This window comes from Ranitomeya variabilis, chromosome 8, assembly GCF_051348905.1.
Source record: "Ranitomeya variabilis isolate aRanVar5 chromosome 8, aRanVar5.hap1, whole genome shotgun sequence".
NCBI lineage: Eukaryota > Metazoa > Chordata > Amphibia > Anura > Dendrobatidae > Ranitomeya > Ranitomeya variabilis.
The window spans coordinates 140,369,963-140,384,228 of NC_135239.1; the positions used below are offsets into that span (position 1 = coordinate 140,369,963).

A 14,266-nucleotide genomic window follows, 5' to 3' on the forward strand; every position below is an offset into this window, starting at 1 on the left:
GCAGACAATGAACCCAGAAGCAGAATATACATATCCATAGAAATATATTGTTATATACCGTATTTTTCCGACCATAAGACGCACTTTTTTTCCTCCAAATTTGGGAGGAAAGTGTGGGTGCGTCTTATGGTACGGATGTAGCATGTGGGGAGGGGGGCAGCAGTGAGTGGGATCGCACTGTTATCCCACTTCAGGATGTCCCCGCTGCCCGGAATCAGCGCTGGGAAAACCACGTGGTCCCGATGATTAAGTGCAGTGAATATTCATTAGCGGCTCCCCGCCCACCGATCAGCTGAGCAGTGAGCCACAAATGAATACTGCACTGAAGCAGGGACATGCATGGCTTCCTCAGCGCTGATTCCTGCAGCAGCTGGGGAGATTTGTGTGTCCTGGGGAGGAGGCAGCAGCAGCAGCAGGGGCCAGAGCGGAGAGGAGATCGCTGTATACCTGCCTGCCATGCCTGGATGCCGAGTGCTGTGCACAAACAGGACCTGTGTGATGTCAGGAGTGGGCGGGCTGGAGCATCACATGGCAGCTCAGAGCCCTCCCTCTTCTTGACATCATCACAGGTCCTTCAGGCTCTCCACTAGTATCTGCAGGCTTCCTCAAAACCTGTGCTGTGGGGAGTGTTGAGAATTCTGTTCTCGGGCTCCCTCCTGTGGTTGTGAATGGTACTTCGGCGAGTTCTGTCCATGGACTCCCTCTGGTGGCTGTGAGTGGAGCTGCTGGTTCTGAAGTTCCTTCTCCAGCTGACCTCTTTTAGGCCTTGGCTGGCTGCTCTATTTAACTCCAGTCAGATCGTTACCTGATGCCAGCTGACAATGTCCTAGTACTGGTTCAGTTTTCTTGGATCTTTCAGATGACCTGTCTACTTCAGCAAAAGCTAAGTCCCTGTTAGCTTATTTGTTACCATTGTGTTTTTGTCCAGCTTGCTATTATGATTTTGTCTTGTTAGCTGGAAGCTCTGGGATGCAGAGTGGCACCACCGCGCCGTGAGTCGGTGCGGTGCTCTCTTTTGCACACTCTGCGTGGTTTTTTGTTAGTTTTTATGCTGACCGCAAAGATACCTTTTCTATCCTCAGTCTATTTAGTTAAGTCTGGCCTCCTTTGCTGAAACCTATTTCATTCCTGTGTTTGTGACTTCCATCTTAACTCACAGTCAATATATGTGGGTGGCTGCCTATTTCTTTGGGGAATTTCTCTGAGGCAAGGTAGGCTGTATTTTCTATCTTTAGGGGTAGTTAGCTCTTAGGCTGTGAAGAGGCGTCTAGGCAGAGTCAGGAACGCTCCACGGCTATTTCTAGTTGTTGTGATAGGATTAGGGGTTGCGGTCAGCAGAGCTCCCACTTCCCAGAGCTCGTCCTGTATTACTAGTTTGCTCATTTGGTCATTTCTAGTGTTCCTAACCACCAGTTCAATCATAACAGGGGAGGCAACAAGAGGGAGGGCTCTGTGTGCAGTCATGGGATGCTTTTACCTCACCACAGCGGCTGGCTGCCACAATTAAGAGGTTAGTCTTTACAATACACAATAAAGCACTCTGCCACTCCTGTGGTGAACTATAACTCCCAGCATGTCATAGGATCTGCAGGACATGCTGGGAGTTATAGTTCTCCCATGGGATTTTAAAGCAGCACTCCAGTGCTATTTTGCAGTGCTGGAGTGGTGCTTTCAATATCAGCCCTGTGCCCCCATTCTTATACTCACCCTCCAGCATCTTCATATAGTACTGTACAGACACCACACTGGTCCTGCAGCTTTCAACATAATAACATACTATTATATATAATAACACCACATATAATAGTATGTTATTTATGTTATTAAATATTTTACCACATTTTTTTGCTTCAAATATTTTTTTTTCCCTATTTTCCACCTCTAAAACCTGGGTGCGCCTTATAGTCCGAAAAATACGGTACACAATGTATTTTTATGGTGCTTGTACACTGTGGTGAAGAAAAATATTTTTGTTCCTATAAAAGTATTACAAAAATAATAAGCAATTACAACTTTTTTTCCTGAGTCTCCCAGGTCTTGAACCCCCTACAGGTGCTTTAAGCTGCTGAACCACAAGCTCTAGTGATGTCACTTGCAGAATCTTGTGTACTTGATCTGTACAGCAGGCTCGGACTACAGGCAGATTATACTGACAGAAATAAATTGCTGTGTATTTCTATTCTAGATGGGGAATAAAAGATTTTTTCAACCTATAAAATAAATAAAAACACTTGATACTGAAAAAAAAAAGTCATTTTTAATACTTTTTTCTTAAATAATAATAATCTTTATTTTTATATAGCGCTAACATATTCCGCAGCGCTTTACAGCTTTGCACACATTATCATCACTGTCCCCGATGGGGCTCACAATCTAAATTCCCTATCAATATGTCTTTGGAATGTGGGAGGAAACCGGAGTGCCCGGAGGAAACCCACGCAAACACGGGGAGAATATACAAACTCCTTGCAGATGTTCAAGGTGGGATTAGAACCCAGGACTCCAGCGCTGCAAGGCTGCAGTGCTAACCACTGAGCCACCGTGCTGCATTGAAAATCTGCATATTTGGTGTCTCTGTAATCATAACGACCAGCATATCACAGCAATCAGATTATTTACGGGAATCTGTAAATGGCGTAAAAAAAAAAAAAAAGGCATGATTGATATTTTTTCTCTATTAACCCCTTTCTGACATCAGACGTAATAATCCGTCCCTATGACTTGGGCTATTAGACCAGGGACGAATTAATACATCTGAGCGATCGCCCGCACACACTAGGGGTGTGTGGGTGATCGCCGCCGGGTGTCAGCTGATTCTGACAGCTGACACCCAGCACCTTAACCCCTGAAATGCTGCAATCAAACACAACAGCATGATTTCAAAAGCTATCAGAGGGCTGACAGCCCCTCTGCCTTTGGATCGGAGACCACGCAGTGTGATGCAGGGTCCCGATCGTTGCCATAGTGACCCGATGTCATGACGACATCTGGGTCATCAGACCTAGCAAACTTGCTGATCATGCACACTGCATGATGAGCAAGTGTCTTGTCAGTGCAGAGCTGACAGTTTCTGCAGCATGGGGAGCCTGCTGCATATCCATACTGTAGAAATGATCAGCATGCAAAAAATAATTGTCCTACGGTGGGACAAAGTAAAAAAGTTAGAAAATAGTAAAAAAAAAAAAAAAATTAAATTGTAAAAATATTTTTTTTAAATAAAAAAAAATAAAAAAGATATTGTATCTCTAAATATTTGAATGAAAAAAATAAAACACAATAAAAGTACACATATTTGGCATCCCTGCGTCTGCAACTACCCGACCTATAAAACTGTCCCCTTTAGTGAACACTATAAGAAAGAAAATATAAAAACAAGGGAAAAAAGACAATGCTTTATCATACCGCAGAGCAAAAAGTGGAATTAAACAGGATCAAAAAGACGGATATAAACAAACATTGTGCCACTGAAACAGTAATTTTGTCCAGCAAAAAAACAAGCTGTTATACAGCTCCATCAGCGGAAAAATAAAAAAAGTCAAAAATTAAGAGATACAAAAATAATTATTTTTTCTATAAAAAAAAAGTTTTTATTGTATAAAGGCGCATAACACAAAAAAAAGATATAAATGAGGTATCGTTGTAATCGTAGTGACCAGAAAAATAAAGCTGCCTTATCAATTTTACCACACACGGAACGGCATAAACCCCCCCACCCCCACCAAAAGAAATTCATGAATTGCTGGTCTTTGTTCGTTCTTCCTCAGAAACATCGGAATAGAAAGTGAACACAAAAAATGTCATGTGCCCGAAAATGGCATCAATAAGGGCATGTGCACACGATGCGGAAAACGCTGCGGATCCGCAGCGTTTAAGCAGCTGCGGGTCCACAGCAGTTTCCCATGAGTTTACATTACAATGTAAACCTATGGGAAACAAAAAACGCTGTGCACATGCTGCGGAAAAAAAACACGCAGAAACACAGCGGTTTACATTCCGCAGCATGTCACTTCTTTCTGCGGATTCCGCAGCGGTTTTACAGCTGCTCCTATAGAAAACCGCAGTTGTAAAACCGCAGTGAAATCCGCAGAAAAACCACGGTAAATCCGCTATAAATCTGCAGCAAAAACGCAGTGTTTTTGCCCTGCAGATTTATCAAATCCGCTAAGGAAAAATCCGCAGTGGACCATTATACGTGTGCACATAGCCTAAAAGAATCAACTCGTCCTGCAAAAAACAAGATCTCGCATGACTCTGTGGTCCAAAATAAGGAAAAATTACAGCTCTCAAAATGTGGTGATGCAAAAACTATTTTTTGCAATAAAAAAGCATCTTTTAGTGTGTGACAGCAGCCAAACATAAAAACCCGATATAAAGCTGATATCGCTGTAATTGCACCGACCTGAAGAATAAAGTCGTCTAATCACTTATACCCCACAAGGAACAGAATAAAAAATAAAACCAATTCTTCATATGCTGTTGATTTTTTCACTCTGCCTCTCAAACATCGCAGTAAGGCTCGCCGCACATTTATCCTGCCCTCTGCGTTGAGCTCTTACACTGGGGTTTCCATGTAAATCTCTGAAATACGTGATTCAGACGGAACCTGTGGCTGAAGATTCCCTATAATAAGGCAGATGGATGCACTGTGGACGCTGTCTGACCTGTGATCTGGCGGTGTCCGTCTTTTTAGGATTACTTAAAAGTTCCATCCGCCAGTTTTGTGCATTTCTGAAAAGAAGGACACAGCTGAACACAGGCCAGCTAGAGTCCAGAGTAAGGCCGGCGTCACACTCAGCGTAAGACAATACGGTCTGTTTTTTACGGCCGTAATAAGGAGAAATGTTCCCAAAATAGTGATCCGTATGTCATCCGTAGGCAGGGTGTGGCAGAGCATTTTGCGCATGGCATCCTCCGTATGTAATCCGTATGGCATCCGTACTGCGATAGTTTCTCGCAGGCTTGCAAAACCGACATCTAATGGATTTATGTGCTCAAATGTTATTTAAAACATATATACAGTATCTACAGTGCCTACAAGTAGTGTTCAACCCCCTGCAGATTTAGCAGGTTTACACATTTGGAATTAACTTGGCATTGTGACATTTGGACTGTAGATCAGCCTGGAAGTGTGAAATGCACTGCAGCAAAAAAGAATGTTATTTCTTTGTTTATTTTTTTTTTTAAATTGTGAAAAGTGTTTTCAGAGGGTCATTTATTATTCAACCCCTCAACCCACCAGAATTCTGTTTGGTTCCCCTAAAGTATTAAGAAGTAGTTCAGGCACAAAGAACAATGAGCTTCACATGTTTGGATTAATTATCTCTTTTTCCAGCCTTTTCTGACTATTTAAGACCCTCCCCAAACTTGTGAACAGCACTCATACATGGTCAACATGGGAAAGACAAAGGAGCATTCCAAGGCCATCAGAGACAAGATCGTGGAGGGTCACAAGGCTGGCAAGGGGTACAAAACCCTTTCCAAGGAGTTGGGCCTACCTGTCTCCACTGTTGGGAACATCATCCGGAAGTGGAAGGCTTATGGAACTACTGTTAGCCTTCCACGGCCTGGACAGCCTTTGAAAGTTTCCTCCCGTGCCGAGGCCAGGCTTGTCCAAAGAGTCAAGGCTAACCCAAGGACAACAAGGAAGGAGCTCCGGGAAGATCTCACGGCAGTGGGGACATTGGTTTCAGTCAATACCATAAGTAACGTACTCCACCGCAATGGTCTCCGTTCCAGATGAGCCCGTAAGGTACCTTTACTTTCAAAGCGTCATGTCAAGGCTCGTCTACAGTTTGCTCATGATCACTTGGAGGACTCAGACTGACTGGTTCAAGGTTCTCTGGTCTGATGAGACCAAGATCGAGATCTTTGGTGCCAACCACACACGTGACGTTTGGAGACTGGATGGCACTGCATACGACCCCAAGAATACCATCCCTACAGTCAAGCATGGTGGTGGCAGCATCATGCTGTGGGGCTGTTTCTCAGCCAAGGGGCCTGGCCATCTGGTCCGCATCCATGGGAAGATGGATAGCACGGCCTACTTGGAGATTTTGGCCAAGAACCTCCGCTCCTCCATCAGGGATCTTAAAATGGGTCGTCATTTCATCTTCCAACAAGACAACGACCCAAAGCACACAGCCAAGAAAACCAAGGCCTGGTTCAAGAGGCAAAAAATCAAGGTGTTGCAGTGGCCTAGTCAGTCTCCTGACCTTAACCCAATTGAAAACTTGTGGAAGGAGCTCAAGATTAAAGTCCACATGAGACACCCAAAGAACCTAGATAACTTGGAGAAGATCTGCATGGAGGAGTGGGCCAAGATAACTCCAGAGACCTGTGCCGGCCTGATCAGGTCTTATAAAAGACGATTATTAGCTGATTTTGCAAAAAAAGGTTATTCCAAAAAATATTAAACCTAGGGGTTGAATAATAATTGACCCACACTTTTATGTTTAAAATTTATAAATATTTAACTGAGCAACAAAACTTTTTGGTTTGTAAGATTTATGCATCTGTTAATAAATCCTGCTCTTGTTTGAAGTTTGAAGGCTCTAACTTATTTGCATCTTATTAAACCTGCTAAATCTGCAGGGGGTTGAACACTACTTTTCGGCACTGTATATATACAGTTAGGTCCATATACACTCACCGGCCACTTTATTAGGTACACCATGCTAGTAACGGGTTGGACCCCCTTTTGCCTTCAGAACTGCCTCAATTCTTCGTGGCATAGATTCAACAAGGTGCTGGAAGCATTCCTGAGATTTTGGTCCATATTGACATGATGGCATCACACAGTTGCCGCAGATTTGTCGGCTGCACATCCCAAAGATGCTCCATACAAGGCAGGATGGATCCATGCTTTCATGTTGTTTACGCCAAATTCTGACCCTACCATCCGAATGTCGCAGCAGAAATCGAGACTCATCAGACCAAGCAACGTTTTTCCAATCTTCTACTGTCCAATTTCGATGAGCTTGTACAAATTGTAGCCTCAGTTTCCTGTTCTTAGCTGAAAGGAGTGGTACCCGGTGTGGTCTTCTGCTGCTGTAGCCCATCTGCCTTAAAGTTCGACGCACTGTGCGTTCAGAGATGCTCTTAGGCCTACCTTGGTTGTAACGGGTGGCGATTTGAGTCACTGTTGCCTTTCTATCAGCTCGAACCAGTCTGCCCATTCTCCTCTGACCTCTGGCATCAACAAGGCATTTCCGCCCACAGAACTGCCGCTCACTGGATTTTTTTTCTTTTTCGGACCATTCTCTGTAAACCCTAGAGATGGTTGTGCGCGAAAATTCCAGTAGATCAGCAGTTTCTGAAATACTCAGACCAGCCCTTCTGGCACCAACAACCATGCCACGTTCAAAGGCACTCAAATCACCTTTCTTCCCCATACTGATGCTCGGTTTGAACTGCAGGAGATTGTCTTGACCATGTCTACATGCCTAAATGCACTGAGTTGCCGCCATGTGATTGGCTGATTAGAAATTAAGTGTTAACAAGAAGTTGGACAGGTGTACCTAATAAAGTGGCCAGTGAGTGTATATTTGGACAGAGACAATATTTTTCTTATTTTGGTTATAGACATTACCACAATGAATTTTAAACAAAACAATTCAGATGCAGTTGAAGTTCAGACTTTCAGCTTTCATTTAAGGGTATCCACATTAAAATTGGATGAAGGGTTTAGAAGTTTCAGCTTCTTAACATGTGCCACCCTGTTTTTAAAGGGACCAAAAGTAATTGGACAGATTCAATAATTTTAAATAAAATGTTTATTTTTAGTGCTTGGTTGAAAACCCTTTGTTGGCAATGACTGCCTGAAGTCTTGAACTCATGGACATCACCAGACTCTGTGTTTCCTCCTTTTTGATGCTCTGCCAGGCCTTCACTGCAGTGGTTTTCAGTTGCTGTTTGTTTGTGGGCCTTTCTGTCTGAAGTTTAGTCTTTAACAAGTGAAATGCATGCTCAATTGGGTTGAGATCAGGTGACTGACTTGGCCATTCAGGAATATTCCACTTCTTTGCTTTAATAAACTCCTGGGTTTCTTTGGCTTTATGTTTTGGGTCATTGTCCATCTGTAGTATGAAACGATGACCAATCAGTTTGGCTGCATTTGGCTGGATCTGAGCACACAGTATAGCTCTGAATACCTCAGAATTAATTCGGCTGCTTTTGTCCTGTGTCACATCATCAATAAACACTAGTGACCCAGTACCACTGGCAGCCATGCATGCCCAAGCCATCACACTGCCTCCGCCGTGTTTTACAGATGATGTGATATGCTTTGGATCATGAGCTGTACCACGCCTTCGCCATACTTTTCTCTTTCCATCATTCTGGTAGAGGTTGATCTTGGTTTCATCTGTCCAAAAAATGTTCTTCCAGAACTGTGCTGGCTTTTTTAGATGTTTTTTAGCAAAGTCCAGTATAGCCTTTTTATTCTTGATGCTTATGAGTGGCTTGCACCGTGCAGTGAACCCTCTGTATTTACTTTCATGCAGTCTTCTCTTTATGGTAGATTTGGATATTGATACGCCTACCTCCTGGAGAGTGTTGTTCACTTGGTTGGCTGTTGTGAAGGGGTTTCTCTTCACCATGGAGATTATTCTGCGATCATCCACCACTGTTGTCTTCCATGGGCGCCCAGGTCTTTTTGCATTGATGAGTTCACCAGTGCTTTCTTTCTTTCTCAGGATGTACCAAACTGTATATTTTGCCACTCCTAATATTGTAGCAATTTCTCAGATGGGTTTTTTCTGTTTTCGCAGCTTAAGGATGGCTTGTTTCACCTGCATGGAGAGCTCCTTTGACCGCATGTTTACTTCACAGCAAAACCTTCCAAATGCAAGCACCACACCTCAAATCAACTCCAGGCCTTTTATCTGCTTAATTGAGAATGACATAACGAAGGGATTACCCACACCTGTCCATGAAATAGCCTTGGAGTCAATTGTCCAATTACTTTTGGTCCCTTTAAAAACAGGGTGGCACATGTTAAGGAGCTGAAACTCCTAAACCCTTCATCCAATTTTAATGTGGATACCCTCAAATGAAAGCTGAAAGTCTGAACTTCAACTGCATCTGAATTGTTTTGTTTAAAATTCATTGTGGTAATGTCTATAACCAAAATAAGAAAAATGTTGTCTCTGTCCAAATATATATGGACCTAACTGTATATATATATATATATACTGTATTTATATTAAATTCAGCGCGAGATATGTGAAAAGCCGGTAATTCAATTGCCGGCTTTTCATTTCTCCTTCCCAAACCCGACAGGATATGAGACATGGTTTACATACAGTAAGCCATCGCATATCCCTTTTTTTTTTTGCATATTCCACACTACTAATGTTAGTAAAAGAAACATAAAAAAAGTTGTTTTTTGTTGGCCTGTGTAATGTTAGTAATGTGTATGTGCAAAATTTTGGCGCTGTAGCTGCTAAAATAAAGGGTTAGTTATTATTAAGGTTGAAGGAAGACTGTAAGTCCATCTAGTTCAACCCATAGCCTAACCTAACATGCCCTAACATGTTGATCCAGAGGAAGGCAAAAAAAACCCATGTGGCAAAGAGTAACTCCATCATGGGGAAAAAAATTCCTTCCCGACTCCACATACGGCAATCAGACTAGTTCCCTGGATCAACGCCTTATCAAGGAATCTAGTGTATATACCCTGTAACATTATACTTTTCCAGAAAGGTATCCAGTCCCCTCTTAAATTTAATTAATGAATCACTCATTACAACATCATATGGCAGAGAGTTCCATAGTCTCCCTGCTCTTACAGTAAAGAATCCGCGTCTGTTATTATGCTTAAACCTTCTTTCCTCCAGACGTAGAGGATGCCCCCTTGTCCCTGTCTCAGGTCTATGATTAAAAAGATCATCAGAAAGGTCTTTGTACTGTCCCCTCATATATTTATACATTAAAATAAGATCACCCCTTAGTCTTCGTTTTTCCAAACTAAATAGCCCCAAGTGTAATAACCTATCTTGGTATTGCAGACCCCCCAGTCCTCTAATAACCTTGGTCGCTCTTCTCTGCACCCGCTCCAGTTAAGCTATGTCTTTCTTATACACCGGAGACCAGAACTGTGCACAGTATTCTAAGTGTGGTCGAACTAGTGACTTGTATAGAGGTAAAATTATGTTCTCCTCATGAGCATCTATGCCTCTTTTAATACATCCCATTATTTTATTTGCCTTTGTAGCAGCTGCCTGACACTGGCCACTGAATATGAGTTTGTCATCCACCCATATACCCAGGTCTTTTTCATTGACGGTTTTGCCCAGAGTTTTAGAATTAAGCACATAGTTATACATCTTATTACTTCTACCCAAGTGCATGACCTTACATTTATCCCCATTAAAGCTCATTTGCCATTTATCAGCTCAAGCTTCTAGTTTACATAAATCATCCTGTAATATAAAATTGTCCTCCCCTGTATTGATTACCCTGCAGAGTTTAGTGTCATCTGCAAATATTGAAATTCTACTCTGAATGCCCCCTACAAGGTCATTAATAAATATATTAAAAAGAAGAGGGCCCAATACTGACCCCTGTGGTACCCCACTGCTAACCGCAACCCAGTCCGAGTGTGCTCCATTAATAACCACCCTTTGTTTCCTATCCCTGAGCCAGCTCTCAACCCACTTACACATATTTTTCCCTATCCCCATTACTCTCATTTTATGTAACAACCTTTTGTGTGGCACCGTATCAAAAGCTTTGGAAAAGTCCATATACACTACGTCCACTGGGTTCCCTTGGTCCAGTCCGGAACTTACCTCTTCATAGAAGCTGATCAAATTAGTCTGACATGAACGGTCCCTAGTAAACCCGTGCTGATACTGGGTCATAAGGTTATTCCTCTTCAGATACTCCAGTATAGTATCCCTTAGAATGCCCTCCAGGATTTTACCCACAGTAGAGGTTAAGCTTACTGGCCTATAATTACCGAGTTCAGTTTTTGCCCCTTTTTTGAATATTGGCACCACATTTGCTATACGCCAGTCCTGTGGTACAGACCCTGTTATTATGGAGTCTTTAAAGATTAAAAATAATGGTCTATCAATGACTGTACTTAGTTCCTGCAGTACTCGGGGGGTGTATCCCATCCGGGCCCGGAGATTTGTCAATTTTAGTTATTTTTAGACGCCGCTGTACTTCCTGCTGGGTTAAGCAGGTAACATTAAATTGGGAATTATTATCACTAGTCATATTGGCTGCCATGGGATTTTCTTTTGTAAATACTGATGAAAAAAAGTCATTTAGCATATTGGCTTTTTCCTCATCCTCATCCACCATTTCCCCCAGATTATTTTTAAGGGGGCCAACACTGTCATTTTTTAGTTTCTTACTATTTATATAGTTAAAGAATATTTTGGGATTATTTTTACTCTCTCTGGCAATGAGTCTCTTTGTCTCAATCTTTGCTGCCTTGATTTGCTTTTTACAGAATTTATTTAATTTTCTGTATTTATTTAATGCCTCCTCACTACCTACTTCCTTTAATTCTCTAAATGCTTTCTTTTTGTCCCTTATTGCGCCCCTTACAGCTCTATTTAGCCATACTGGTTTCCTCCTATTTCTAGTATGTTTATTCCCATACGGTATATACTGTGCACAGGTCCTATCCAGGATGCTAATAAACGTCTCCCATTTTCTTTGTGTATTTTTGTGTCTCAGGATATCGTCCCAGTTAATTGCACCAAGATCCTCTCTCATCCGTTGGAAATTTGCCCTCCTGAAGTTTAGTGTCCTTGTCACCCCCCTACTACCCATCTTATTAAAGGTTACATGAAAACTTATTATTTTGTGATCACTATTCCCCAAGTGACCCCCAACTCTTATATTTGATATGCGGTCTGGCCTGTTGGTTAATATTAGGTCTAGCAGTGCCCCCCTCCTTGTTGGGTCCTGAACCAGTTGTGAAAGGTAATTGTCTCTCATAGTTGTCAAAAAGCGATTACCTTTGCTGGAACTGCAGGTTTCTGTTCCCCAATCTATTTCAGGGTAGTTGAAGTCCCCCATAATAATGACTTCTCCTTGAGTCGCAGCTTCATCTATTTGCTTTACGAGGATATTCTCCATTGCTTCCATTATTTTTGGAGACTTATAACAAATCCCTATCAGTAATTTATTATTTTTTCCCCCTCCCCTTATCTCCACCCACAGGGACTCTACATTTTTATTAAATTCACCTATATTATCACGCAGGATGGGTTTTAAGGAAGATTTTACATATAGACACACCCCACCCCCTCGCTTATCTGTACGGTCATTTCTGAACAGGCTATAGCCCTGCAAGTTAACAGCCCAGTCATGGCTCTCATCCAGCCACGTCTCAGATATCCCCACCATGTCATAATTATGCTCCAACAACATTAGTTCTAATTCATCCATTTTGTTGGCGAGGCTTCTGGCATTAGTATACATGCACTTGATGTTACTCTCTGTACCTCTATTCTTTCTTAAATTACTAACTGTTCTAACCCCACCCCCCATGCCACCGCCACCCCCAACTTCCTTATTTGTGCCCAGGTCTCTATCTGCACTATCTTCCCCTCCTATAAAATGAATACCCTCCCCCTCAATCCCTAGTTTAAACACTCCTCCAACCTTCTAACCATTTTCTCCCCCAGCACAGCTGCCCCTTCCCCATTGAGGTGCAGCCCGTCCCTAGCGTAGAGCCTGTAGCCAACTGAGAAGTCGGCCCAGTTCTGCAGGAACCCAAACCCCTCCTTCCTACACCAATTCTTGAGCCACTTATTAACCTCCCTAATCTCCCGTTGCCTCTCTGGCGTGGCACATGGTACAGGCAGTATTTCGGAAAATACCACGTTGGAGGTCCTTGCTTTCAGCTTGCAGACTAATTCCCTGAAATCATCTTTAAGGATTGGGTTAAATCGCGGAAAAAATTGGCATGGGCTCCCGCGCAATTTTCTCCGCCAGAGTGGTAAAGCCAGTGACTGAGGGCAGATATTAATAGCCTAGAGAGGGTCCATGGTTATTGGCCCCCCCCTGGCTACAAACCTCTTCCCCCAGCCACCCCAGAAAAGGCACATCTGGAAGATGCGCCTATTCTGGCACTTGGCCACTCTCTTCCCACTCCCGTGTAGCTGTGGGATATGGGGTAATGAAGGGTTAATGTCACCTTGCTATTGTAAGGTGACATTAAGCCAGATTAATAATGGAGAGGCGTCAATTATGACACCTATCCATTATTAATACAATAGTATGAAATGGTTAAGAAAACACACACACACATAATTACAAAGTCCTTTAATGAAATAAAGACACATGTTGTTGTAATATTTTATTAGACTCTTAATCCACATGAAGACCATCGTCCTGAAACAAAGTTAAAAAAACAAACAACAATATTCCATACCTTCCGTCGTTATGTCCCACAAAGTAAATCCATCTGAAGGGGTTAAATCATTTTACAGCCAGGAGCTGTGCTAATGCACTCGCTCGTGCCTGTAAAACCCCGGGTACTGAATGGAAAGCAGGGTGATCTGTAGTTACCTTGAGTCGCGGTGATGCGCCCTCTGCTGGATGTCCTCATATGAACTCGAGCGTGGGAACTTTTCCAAGGCTCCAGTTCATGAGGACATCCAGCAGAGGGCACATCACCGCAACTCAAGGTAACTCCAGGTCACCCTGCTTTCCATTCAGTACCCGGGGTTTTACAGGCACGAGCGAGTGCATTAGCACAGCTCCTGGCTGTAAAATGATTTAACCCCTTCAGATGGATTTACTTCGTGGGAAACAACGACGGAAGGTATGGAATATTGTTTTTTTATTTTTCCTTTGTTACAGAACGAGGGTCTTCAGGTGGATTACCAGTCTAATAAAATATTACAACACCCTGTGTCTTTATTTCATTAAAGGACTTTGTAATAATGTGTGTGTGTTTTATTAACCATTTCGAACTATTGGATTAATAATGGATAGGTGTCATAATTGACGCCTGTCCATTATTAATCTGGCTTAATGTCACCTTACAATAGCAAGGTGACATTAACCCTTCATTACCCCATATCCCACCGCTACACGGGAATGGGAAGAGAGAGGCCAAGTGCCAGAATAGGCGCATCTTCCAGATGTGCCTTTTCTGGGGTGGCTGGGGGCAGATGTTTGTAGCCAGGGGGGCCAATAACCATGGACCCTCTCTAGGCTATTAATATCTGCCCTCAGTCACTGGCTTTACCACTCTGGCGGAGAAAATTGCGCGGGAGCCCACGCCAATTTTTTCCGC

The 14,266-nt window shown here is 42.8% G+C and overlaps 1 protein-coding gene across 3 annotated transcripts in view; it reads right to left on the reverse strand.

Annotated features, from left to right (window-relative positions):
• The window catches only part of SERHL2 (serine hydrolase like 2), a 208,508-nt gene that overhangs the window by 177,818 nt on the left and 16,424 nt on the right, over nt 1–14,266 (reverse strand). The window lies entirely within an intron of this gene.